This window comes from Prionailurus viverrinus, chromosome A3 (assembly GCF_022837055.1).
Source record: "Prionailurus viverrinus isolate Anna chromosome A3, UM_Priviv_1.0, whole genome shotgun sequence".
In the NCBI taxonomy this organism is placed as follows: domain Eukaryota; kingdom Metazoa; phylum Chordata; class Mammalia; order Carnivora; family Felidae; genus Prionailurus; species Prionailurus viverrinus.
In genome coordinates this window covers 104,292,823-104,305,157 of record NC_062563.1, presented here as the reverse complement: position 1 = coordinate 104,305,157, position 12,335 = coordinate 104,292,823, and the positions used below count along the sequence as shown (strand labels likewise).

The following is a 12,335-nucleotide window of genomic DNA, read 5'->3' as shown; positions in this document are numbered from 1 at the left end:
CACTGGCTGCGGGGAACTCAGAAGCGTGTAATATCCACTTTAATGACGGTTCCACTCTCTTGTTTTCCCCTCCTCTGAGGAAGCGCAGAGAGAAAAGGCCGTTCATGGAAAAATACATTTAAATGGATCAGTGCCGGGCAGCCCTTTGCACATCTGTTCTTAACAGGTTTCAGCTGAAACTACTGAAAATATACATAGATCTGTTTGCGTGGAACCAGTTAAATCTGATAAGATTACAATTTGGAGGGTAACTCTGGATTTGGTGGGGGGGGGGGGGGAGAAAAAAAACCCTCCACACTCGGTCTCCGCACACGCTCCTAATATTTTACCACAGATGTTGTTGAGGGAATCGGATTTGCTGCAAATTAAAAAGATCTAAATTATTTGAGATTAGTTACAAACAAACTCAAGATGTCCCGACCGCCTTTCTGCACACAATTCCCGCCTCCCCTCCAATCTGGGCCGAGTCCTTTGTTATCAGAGCGGAGACCACAGCTGGGAAATCACTTGTTTCTGAGTAATTCCGTCCTCACTCCCTGCATCAGTCGGTTTAGGGAGAAGATGGTAGGCAGGCTGTTCACACACTGAATGCCCAGTTGTCTTCCCCTGGAGGACACCAGTGGCCCCCAAGGACATGCAGATAGCAGGGAGGGAGGACAGAATTACACAGGTGCTGTGCTCTTTCCCAAGACTTTCTTACATCGCACCAGAACCACCTTTTGAGGTCATCCCATTACAGAGATGAGAAAACTGAGGCTCTAGGATGATTTGCTCAGGACCACACCAACAGTAAAGAAAGAGGTGCTGTGAAGCTAGAAGGAGTTTTCCTCTCATCTAAATGTCCCCTGGTGAGGGGAGGGGGGCATCTGGGTGGCTCAGTCGGTTGAGCAGCCGACTTTGGATTAGGTCATGATCTCGAGGTGCATGAGTTCGAGCCCCATGTCAGGCTCTGTGCTGACAGCTCAGAGCCTGGAGCCTGCTTTGGGTTCTCTCTCTGCTCCCTCCCTGCTCACACTCTGTCTCTGTCTCTCTCCAAAATAAATAAACATTAAAAAAAAAAAAATGTCCCATGGGTCAAGGCCACAACTCAGATACCCAGAGGGCCCAGCAGAAATGGAAGGAGCCAGGGGCCGTGCACAGCTACGAAGCAGCTTTAGCAGACTGATACTGGGGCAAAGGGGAGGGGGAAGAGTGAAGATATCGTGGGTGCCGATCTCCTGGATTTGGTAAAGAAAGCCAGAAATCACCAGGTTTTTACCTGTAGGCTCAGGTATTGAAGTCAAACACCCGCCTGCTGTTGTTTGGGATCCCATTACAGGGATGCCTCCAGAGGCATCTGAGTAGTGACTTGGGGGTCTGACTATCAGGATCCTTGTCTCCTGGTACAGGAGGTGCGGTCACAGGCAAGGAGTGCCACAGCTCAGCACCCTGGTCCCTGTATCCCTTCTTCTTCTTCTTCTTCTTCTTCTTCTTTTAAATTTTTAAGTGTTTATTTGTTTTTGGGAGAGAGAGAGAGAGAGAGAGAGAGAGAGAGAGAGAGAGCGCTTGAGCAGGGGAGGGGCAGAGAGAGAGAAGCAGAATCCAACAGAATCAGACGGGATCCGAAGCAGGTTCCAGGCTCTGGGCTGTCGGCACAGAGCCTGACGAGCAGCTCGAACTCACGAACCGTGAGACCATGACCTGAGCCGAAGTCAAGAGTTGGATGCTTAACCGACCGAGCCACCCAGGCACCCCCACCCCCACCCCGTGTCCTTTGTAAAGCCTTTTCTGATTTGTGGGAATCCTCCCTTGATTCTAGCACGCTGTGAACTGCGTTCATCTATAACCATTGATCTAATCATTTATCTCCAAAAGACGACATCAGTCTATAAAATGCACCACAGGACACGAGAATCGCAGTCACATGGCCTCAGAAACAATCAGCCCAAATTGACATCTGACAACATCCCCCCACGGCACCCCCAGGGGCTGGGGCTGTGATCGGTAAGGTTTTCATTCCTGATGGACCCCACGCTGTGAAAATGCACCTATTTTTGCTCATTGAAACTCATTTTTTTTTTAATAAGCAGCCCAGTGGAAAACCATCGTGAATGGCAGCTTCATTACATGTGGATTTTTAGAACAAAGAAAATATTGCTCACACCCTATGACCTGTTCCATGATACTGAAGTTTAATTAAAAAAATGTTACATGTTAAATTGATGACAAGGAAAGGGCGACACTACGGCTATAAAAGAAATCAGGAAGGCAAATCCTGGTGGACAGATTGTCTCAGTGATCTAGTCAATGTTACTTCATGTTTGTCTTCTTTGTCTCTCTCTGTTTTTCCATTTGGAAATTTCTGTTCTAAACGAGTGGGGACATATTCCAAACGCTATAGACTTCGAGTGGGGAGGCTGGTGGGACCAGAGGGGGGTACAAGAAGGGGGGGGACTTAATTTGCTCTCTGGGGGCCTCCCACATGATCTTGTGCAATGGATGGGTTGTTGTCCTAGAGGGCCTCCTCCAAGTGGCTGCTGTCCCAGGCCACCGTGGAAAAACCCTTTGAAAGGGCCAGTTTCGGGTCATCTTAGCAGGCCTGATAACTAAGAATGAATTATTTTGAAGGGATAGATTAAATGGTGTACGGATGGCCCACTGGACGTTCAGGCCAACCTGAGTGTCACCAATTAGAAGAGAATTTTCTTCCGAGCTGATGCAACACTGGAATGGAAAATCCAGGGGCTGAAAGTATGTCACCGTACTGGGTTTTCAGAAAGGCCGACAGGAGCAAGCAAAGGTGGTCAGCTTCTTCTCCGGATGGGCTTCCAAGACATGACGTGTCAGTTCATGACCTAAAGCCTCATGAAAGAGTAGCTATTTGCCCCAAACACAGAGCCTTGAGATCTGCCCATGGTGGAAGATTCACACCCAGCACAGCGTGTGCAGGAAGGAAGCAACTTCCCTCAGGCTGCTGGGAGAAGCGTGGGTCTTGGGGCTGGGTCGGGGGGGAGGGGGCGGGCAGCAGCCCCACAGTGTGGGAGCTTGAGCGTCTTGTTCCTCCCGAGAGAATAGGTGTGCAGGCGTGCAGAGTTAACCCCCAGCTAGAACAGTGCCTTGACCCTCGCTGAGGAAGACTAGAATGATTCAGGGTCTAGGGTCCCAACCACGGGCACAGAATAGCAAATATAAAGGCCCTGGGACTGGCGAGGCGAGTGCAGAGTGGGCGAACCACAGCTGTAGCACAGCTGGGGTAGGGGGTACTGGCCATGCACGGCGGGGGTGGGGGGGGGGGCTGAATCCTGTTCTAAGAACACCCGGAAGCCACTCTCACGTCCCAAGCAGGAGAAGGATATGGCTTGGTTTTACATTTCCCGAAGATCATGCTGGCTTCTGTCTGGATCAGAGTCTAGAAGGGTAGGAGGCTGGGCTGTGGGCCAGGTGGGAAGCCATGGGACAGGAGACTGAGGGACTGCATTTCACAGGTCGGACCAGCACAGCATGGGGAGGAGGGGGAGGAGGGGGAGGCGGGTGAGGGACGTGCCGGTCCTTGGAGGAGACATCTAACCCCTGGTTTCCATACTGGGAAAAGGCCTCAATAACCCCCAGCTCTCGGAGAGGTTGTGAAGGTCGAAAGTGGTGCCTGACCCACAACAGGTACCCAAGACTGCGTTCCCATTGTCCCCTTTGTCCCCACGAACACAGCGGACGGCGATCTTTAGCAAGGCTACTTCCGACCCTCGTCCTCAGTAAAGTGGGAAGTAGGGCCTGGGCTGGAAGGGGTGACAGGGCGGGGTCGGGTTGTCCTTTCTGAGAAATCATGTGCCGATCCACAAACAAGATGGCGATGCAACAAACTTCCATGTTCTTGAGAACGTTTTGATGCTTACAAAAAGAAACGATCGCCGTCGTGCAGCCCGACGTGCCTGTGACCCAGAGTACAACAGGTGAGCCAGGCCAGTGACTGCCCTTCGGGCCAGGATCCCTGTGTCCATCCCCAGCACTCACACCTGGCGAAGCAGGGGTGGGGAGCGGTTCAAGGTAGCACAATTCGCACTTGCACGCCAAACGCGCACTTCTGGGCTCACACCGTGCCTGGCACACAGTGCCACACTGGAGCGTCATGGTCCTCGTGCTTGTAAAGTTTATTAACAGGGTCATCCAGCCCGACCCCGCGGGGTCTTCCTATGGCTGGGAAGGCTCCCTAGAGGAGGAGGGGCATCTGGGCTGTGTGAAAGATGGGAGGAAGGGGGCCCGATGGGGCCGGGCTCCCTGCTCAGGGTACAGCCTGGAGAAGGACACATGACCGGTTTTCTCTGAGCCAGCACATTTTCCATTCTAAATATAGCCCAAGATGACCCAAGACATCTTCCCCCTCACAAGGAGACTCAAGGTTCTGTATTTTCCCGCGTTTCTGTGACTTCTGAAAGAAGTGAACAGCGAGAGCTGAGGCTTTTACCTCCCATCGCCCGATCCCATGGACCCTGGGTCCTAAGGAGCGATGTCCACCCGCCCTTGAGAGGAGCGCCTGGCCTGGGTGAGGAGCTCTCTTTGGTCCCCAACATTTAGTAGCTACCAAAATATTTTGCCGGCCCTCTCCCTCCAGCAGAGTGAAACAGGGCTTCTATCCACCTAGGCAGGGTCACTCGTCACGCAGGCCGCAAATGAGAAGCTTTCCGCCACCCTTGTGTTCATCCACCCCAGCATCTCAGAAGTGAGGCCCAGCCTCATGAGTTTTAATTGGACAACAGATTCCTACTTCCCCTAGGAACCTTGCAGCCACATCAAGATGGACCTTTTATCACATTTCTGGAAGGTACAGGATACAAGCCTTTTGGAAAGAGGCACAGGGCTGACTCGTGGCTCCGAGGGCCTTCTCTGCTTGTTTGCAAAGGGGGGCAGGGGATAGTTTTCTGTATCTGAGTGGGGATCTGCTAATTGCTGCACAAGCACTTCTGGGGAAGTTCAAGTTTCCAAAGGCCTGTGGTTAACTCCGACGGTGCCAGCCGGCGCTTCCCGAACAGGGCGCTTGAGGGCATTGGTGGAGGGGCCTTCCGGGAGACACAAATTACAGTGGGTATCTCCAAAGGGTTAATGACCAAAGAGTGAGGACGGTCATGTTAAGTTATATATAGCAAACAAGGAGCAAAGCAGGCAAGAGGAAAAAAAGATACAAAAAAACCCCCATGGGTATGCTCCCCTCCCCCCTCTGGCAACCCCCCCCCCACTCCTGCAACATGGATACGCTCCCCTCCCCCCTCTGGCAACCCCCCCCCCCTCCACACACTCCTGCAACAACACTATATATACAGACCGCAGATTGGGGCACAGTTAAATTTGGCACACTGAGACTACAGCAAAGAAAGAAAACATATCAAGTTACGCGGAGCCCTATTCAGATTTGGGCCTGGGCCTCACCCGCACAATGCTGGGTAGAGGAGAACAAGGCCGCTCGGTGTGTTGTCGAAAAGCGCACCGGGCCAGCTTTGCTTTCCTTTCAGTCATTTGCTGGCCCAGCCCTGGGCAACAGGTTAAGTCCCTGCCCCACAGGTGGAGACAGATAAAACAAACCCAAATGGTGTCATGGGCTGCAGGAAACCTTTCTTTCAAAACTTGATCCATCTCCAGAGAGGAAACACGCAAGGACTTTGCTCTGGACAGTAATCTGTTTTCTTAGGGCAGCTGGGAGAGACCTGGTGGCCAGGGTAAATAGGCAAAGCGGCCGTGGCGGGGTTTTGGCAGGCAGGGCTGCAAGGGCAGTGTGAAAAGACCCCTTCCTACACTCTGTTCCCAACCAAGAGTAAGCTGTCAATCTCATAGGGTGAAGGTGCTCTGGAAAAAGCCAGCGGAGAGAGAGGGAGGCCCTCCCGCCGGGGAGAAAGCTAAGCCACAGGTGCATGCTGGGATCTCCTCCCCCTCCTCCTCCTCCCCCTCCTCCCCCTCCCCCTCCCCCTCCCCCTCCTTTCCTCCTTCTCCTCCTCCTCCTTTTCCTCCCCCTCCGGGCAGGTTCACCTGGCCAGAACCCAGCCCGCAAGTCCGCTCCCCTCAGAGCTCACTGAGCGGGGAGAGAGCAGGCCGGGACCTCTGAAATGCAACCCGGGTGGGTTTCAATCTCCTCGTTGAGCAGCTGGACGGGCAGGCCGGCGGCAGGCAGACTGCCAGCAAAGACTGGCTGAGTCTCTGCTGTATGCGAAACGGGCTCGGGGAGGGTCAGCTAGGCTTTAGTCATCAGACATTGTCCCTGTCAGCAGGCGCTGGGACTCCCGGAGGAGATGACACAGCCACCGGCTGGCACTTGTCGGCTCGGGCTGCACCGAACATCAGCGGTCATGACGACGCTCCTCGCGTCCCCAGGTCTGTGGGTCTTTCCAAAGCCGTGCCGTGGGGGTCACCCTGTTGGGGCTTCACCTGACCTTAGGTGGGCAGAGCCGGGCAGGGCAGAGCATCGCCGCCATTTTGCAGGGGAAGGAACTGAGGCACCGTGAGGAGGCCGCATCTCGCCTGGGTGGGCACAAAGAACAGACCCTTACCCGGGCCCTCCTGTAGGCGTACGTGAGGGGTGGTCGGCACAGGACGGTGGTTCTCACTTCATGTGCCAGAATCTCGGGGTCATCCTCTACCTGGTGTAGCCCACTCTCCTCAAGGTGGGCTTGGGTGTCCTGTCCCAGTCCCAGCCCCAGAAGGGGGTGGGTGTCCAGTGATCTCGGTTCACGCCGGGCCCTGCCACGGACCTGACCCCAGTCTCCACCTGCAACACAGGGACAGTGGCGCCAAGCCCGTCCAGAGCTGCTCCAGAGAGTGAGGGACCCAGCACGGCCATCTCTCTCCCTGCCTGTGGCTTGATGGGCCCGCACTCTTGGCTCCCTGGGCAGAAAAGATACGGTAAGAGGTTGAATTGTGTCTTCCTGAATGTCACGTGTTGGAGTCCTAACCCCCGGTACCTCAGAACGTGACCTCGTTTGGAACTGGGGCCGCTGTAGATGTAGTCAGTAAGATGAGGTCATACCGCATTAGGGGAGGCCCCTAGTCCAGCATGACTGGTGTCTTTATAAAATTTAAAGGGGAGATTTGGATAGAAACACACACACACAGGGAGAACACCACGTGGACACGACGGCAGAGATCAAGTTGTCGCGTCAATGAGCCATAGAATGCCACAGATTGCCACCCAGCCCCAGAAGCAGGGGGAGAGAGGTCTGGACCAGATTCTCCCTCACGGTCCTCAGAAGGGACCAACCCCGCTGAGCCCTTGATCTCGGATTTCCAGCCTCCAGAACTGTGAGACGGTACCGTGGTCGATACTTTGCTATGACGGCCCTAGCAGACACAGATGACGAAAAGGCCAAGGTATCTCTGGTTAGTTTACCTTGAAAACGGGCTTCGAAGCCCCTTCCGGCCTTACAGACGTTTATTCTATGCGTCGTTGTCCGAACAAAGAGTGAAACAGTGCAATTGCAAGAATGCTCCATGGGTGCTCCGTTCCAGAAAAATCCCACCGGCAAAAAGAAGGGAAGTCCCCTCTCTCTTCTCAAAATCCTAACCCTCCTTTGTTCTCAACAGGAATCATACACTGCGTAATTCTCCCCAAATGACCCCAAGGCAAGAGAACCTCTCTTTTCCAACCAAGTGCAGGGCCGACCCTCTTGCTAACTTCCTGGCCATCCCAACTAGTTTTCAGGAGAAAACTCACTGAAAACTCAGTCGCATGACTATGATGATGAATGCCAGCCAGTCAGGAGCTTGAAGGGTTAGCTCGCTCGGGTAGGGAATTAGGTCACACGGAGCATCGGCCAACACTCTGCCTTCTGCCCTGACCAGATATGTAGTCCTGACTGTGAAACATCCCCCCACCCCCTTGGCAGGAACTCCTCCTGGCGTGGCAGCACCAGTACCCCTGTGCCTTTGGCCTCCCTCCCCTGGTGGCGTGGAGCCCAGAGACGCCAACATCCTCTCGGACTAAGGAAGCCCTTCCAGAACTTGCCACCAGCCCCGGAATCCTGGCTGCTCCCCCAGTGATGGAGCATTGGACGTGGTGGCTCTCAGGGCTGAATTCCGGAGTGCTAACGTGGACCAGGAAGTAAGGCTTATGAGACTTGGTCTTCGAGTGCCCTCCTTTCTCCCTTGCTTTACACCTGAATTTGGCCTCCTGCTCTACATCTGCCCGCCAAATGCCTCTTTTAGCCTCGCTGTTACCCCGCGGCGTCCCATTGTTTATACAAGTTATTTCTCCTCCGCCAAGAATTTCTTAGTACATCAGTTAGAACGTAGGATTTTGAGAGATTCGTGCTGTCATCCTTCCCCCGACTCCTGCACTTTAGTGATTTGCATGTAGAAGTTACTCAGTCCAGATTTGTTGAAGGTGGATTCAACCTGGATGTCTTCTGTTCATTTACTCTTGTTATCTGTTTTGGTCCCAAATCCTTTCCCCGTGTGGTTCCGGAGTTCCTCCCGCTTCAGGGTTTGGTCTCCTCTAGGGATGCTGGTATCTCCTAATTTAGACAGGAGTGTTCACTGTAGCTGATTTCCCATCAACTCAGAGGAAAAGAACTCATACATTTTTAGGGCTGAAAGATTCTCCAGAAAGTATTTAGTCCATTTCTTAATAAGAGGCCAGGTAACTCGTCCGGGGTCAACTGGTTACGTACGCGACAGAAGAGAGAAGCCAAATGTCCTGGTTTGATGTGAGGCCATTGGTCGTGTGGATGAAGACATCATCTGTATGGCTGGTGTAGGGTGAGTGGGGGCGTCACATCGTATCTGTTCTGGAAGTTTCCTCCAGTGGCTCCTGGGCATTTCAGCTTAACTTTAACAGCTTCCAAGTGAGTTTAGACACCTCGATCATGTCTGCTCCACAGGGGTTGCGTGGGGGCAGCTGGAAGACGGACCCACTCCCAACACAATCAGGTCCCACAGACGGTGTTCCTAGCAGCAGAGATGGAGCAGTCTCCTGTTCCATCTCGCAAATCCACAGATATGACTGACAGGGAGTGTTTTCCACTTAGAGTCATGCAGATCTCAGAGGTAGGTCTGTTTCCAACCACTGAGGAAGCATAAAGCAAAACAGTCTTGTCGGCATAGACATATGCCTCATTGTTTTCAATCTGAACACATGTTTTACATCAAGAGAAGGGCTTGTGGTCGGGGTAGGGGGAGCTGAAGGGAGATTCAAAGGTTCTTCAGCACTCAAAGATCTCAACCTCTTCAAAGTTTCAACCCTCAGAGCTCTTACGACGTTTCATCCCACTCAGCAGAGACGCTTCCCTGCCCACACTCTCAGGTGCATGCGTGGGGACTCGAGTGTGCTCCAGAAGGATGGAGAAAGGTAACAGGATGGTCACCTCACTGCAGAGATTTTCCCCAGAGGATGTCATTTCTCCGTTGGGATTTGATGAGCTCCCTAAGGCACATTCACGTGCAGAGAGCAGGTGATATCTGGCTGCTAGAGAGGCCGCATCAAGCCATGGCGGTCATGGGTACCACGAGCTCACCGTGGAGGGGAATAAGCACCTTCTATCTGGGACGCCGGGCGGGTGGGTGCTGGCCAGAACCAGTGTCAGGGACAACAGGTTGATCAAGAGAAAAGGGAAGGGTTTGCATTCAGTTGTCATCACTTTCTAGCCTCAGGGTCCTCCAACCCCAAGTTGGAGATAATAATAACTTCCTTCCATGATATTTTTGGGGTTCACCAAATGCGATCATTACCTGTGAAAGTGCTTGGCACAGAGAGATGAGGGGCAGTGCCCTCGACAGGAAGGAATTCCGGCACCCACGCCAGCTCCTGGCTGTCTTCTTTCTGAGATGACTGTTTCTAAGGGGAAGGAGGAGCAAGATGATGCCTCCAACCTGCAGGTCACGTCCAGGCAAGTCAAGTTGGAGTGTAAGAGTACCACTTACACTGGGCCCCAAGCGGTTTGTCGTCAGAGGGCCCCGTGGGAAAGAGAGTGGCAGGGTGATGGGGTGGGGCCAGGAGAGCCCAGCACGAGTCCTGGGGTCACTGCTCGCACTCTTGCTACTTTGGATGGGTTCTTTGCCTCCTTGGCCGTCTTTAAATTGGCCCGTCTATAAATTGGAGCAGACTGAACACAGCATAGGGTTGTGCCAAGGCTCCTGCAGAATGATCCGGGAAGACAGCTGGAAATGACAAGGTGCTGAAACATGTGTGATGGTGTTGTTGTTCTTAAAGGAAGGGAGAAAGGAGGGAGAGCATGAGAAGTGCAGGGGAAGGGATTAGCCTCTATTTAAATTTTTTTTTTTTAATTTTAAAATAGTTTTAAGTTTCCAGAAGAGTTGAAAAAGGGGTCTGAAGAGTTCCCACATACGGCACATCCAGTTTCTCCTACGGCCCAGCTCCCATATTAGGATGGAACATCTGTCCTGTTTCATAACCCATATTGATAACACTATCGTTAACTAAAGTCTATGCTTTCTTCATATTTCGTTTGTTTTGACCAAATGTCCTTCCACTCTAGCGTTCCATCCAGGATCCCACGTTACATTTCGTTGTCAGGTCCCCTTTAGGCTCCAGTTGGCTGGGGCAGTTTCTCTGATTTTCTTTGTTTTTGATGACCCTGATGGTTTTCAGGAGTACTGGTCAGGCGTTTTGTAGAATGTCCCTACACTGGGGTTTGTCTGGTGTTTCCTCATGATTAGGGTAGGATTGTGGATTTCTGGGAGGAAGACACAGAGGTAAAGTGCCATTCTCATCACATCATATCAAGAGTACAGACATCTACATGACTTATCACTCTTGATGTTGACCCTGACGTCTGGCTGAGGTAGTGTGTATATGTGTTGAGTTTCTTTTTCTCCCTTCTCATACTTTATTCTTTTTTTTTTAAGTTTATTTATTTATTTTGAGACAGCTGTCAGTGCAGAGCCCCACACAGGGCTCAAACTCACGATCCACAAGATCGTGACCTGAACGGAAGTCAAGAGTTGGATGCTTAACGGACTGAGCCACCCATGCTGCCCATAGTGTAGACCTTGAAAGGAAACCACTGCGCACTCCATGCTCAAGGAATGGGGAGCTCTGCTCCTTGGGTCACTGAGAGCTCTTTCAAATGGCCGCTGGGTTCCTTCGACACACCCCCACCATCGTGCGTTGTCGTTCGTTTGTTTTTCTGAGCACTTTCTCACTTTCTGACATTACGAGATGCTCCAGGATCATCTTGTATATTCCCTGCCCATCCTAAAGTCGGCCATTTCTTCAAGATGTCCTAATTCCTTTTATCGGAGAGTGATCCTAACATCTGAAAGCTGGGCACCAGATGCTCTCATTGCGACAAGGGTGTCATTTCTTGTATGCTCTGTTAGCTAACAGATGTGTTTACGCATGTAAACATGTAAATATGTGTTCACACCAACCTGTATCTACAGATATTTTGTACGCATCCCTCTGTGTCTGTATTAGGCTAGACGTGAGTTCTTACTGATGTCTCCAGTGCTAATCCCTGGCCACGTGAATCATTCCAGCCTCTCCACTTTGTTTGCCTGTGTCCTGTCACTCCAGCAGTGAGGACCTTGGCTCCCGCCATCGGCCATCCATCTACTTCAGTTGTCAGTTCCAAAATTCACAATGGGTGGCTTCAGAATCATTAACGCGTGTCCCATGGGAAACAACTTTATCAGTCAGAATACAGTGTTACGTATAATTCCTTTTGCTTTTGGTTTTACAATTTCCACTCATTCCCAGTAGTACTTGGGTCAGCACCTTTTATACCCACCCATTCAGGGGAGGGATTTCCTGTATTTGTATTACCGTTAGATTTATTTATTTGTTTATTTATTTTTGGTCAGACTCAGCAGTCCATCCCAGAATCCCCCAGCCTCTTGAATAATTTTTAAAAATGTGCATGCATTTGAAAATTTCCTGAGACGAAAACCCAGACGACTGATTTTGGCTATTTTTTTTCTAACACATGCGTTTCACACTATACATTTCCACTGTCCTGCATTCTGTCACTATGGGTTAGTTTCTGTTTTTAAAAATTTTACGTTGGGGCGCCTGGGTGGCGCAGTCGGTTAAGCGTCCGACTTCAACCAGGTCACGATCTCGCGGTCCGGGAGTTCGAGCCCCGCGTCAGGCTCTGGGCTGATGGCTCGGAGCCTGGAGCCTGTTTCCGAATCTGTGTCTCCCTCTCTCTCCGCCCCTCCCCCGTTCATGCTCTGTCTCTCTCTGTCCCAAAAATAAATAAACGTTGAAAAAAAAATTAAAAAAAATAAAAATTTTACGTGAACAGATTTGTGCAGCGTGTGCCCCGCCCCTCCGGCTGCTTTCACTGGGCGTAATTATTTCGGATTCATTCGTGTTCTTGCCTGTGTCGATAGGTTGTCTCTTCTTACTGCTCAGTCATATT

The 12,335-nt window shown here is 51.7% G+C and overlaps 2 long non-coding RNA genes across 6 annotated transcripts in view; one reads left to right on the top strand and one right to left on the bottom strand.

Moving 5' to 3' along the window:
* LOC125162052 (uncharacterized) overlaps positions 1 to 12,335 on the bottom strand; it is a 157,213-nt gene that overhangs the window by 43,565 nt on the left and 101,313 nt on the right. The gene's annotated exons all lie outside the window — the stretch shown is intronic.
* Positions 6,228 to 8,337, top strand: LOC125162053 (uncharacterized). Its single transcript, XR_007150881.1, has 3 exons — positions 6,228 to 6,333; positions 6,739 to 6,861; positions 7,842 to 8,337. It is a non-coding gene; the product is annotated as an uncharacterized LOC125162053 (long non-coding RNA).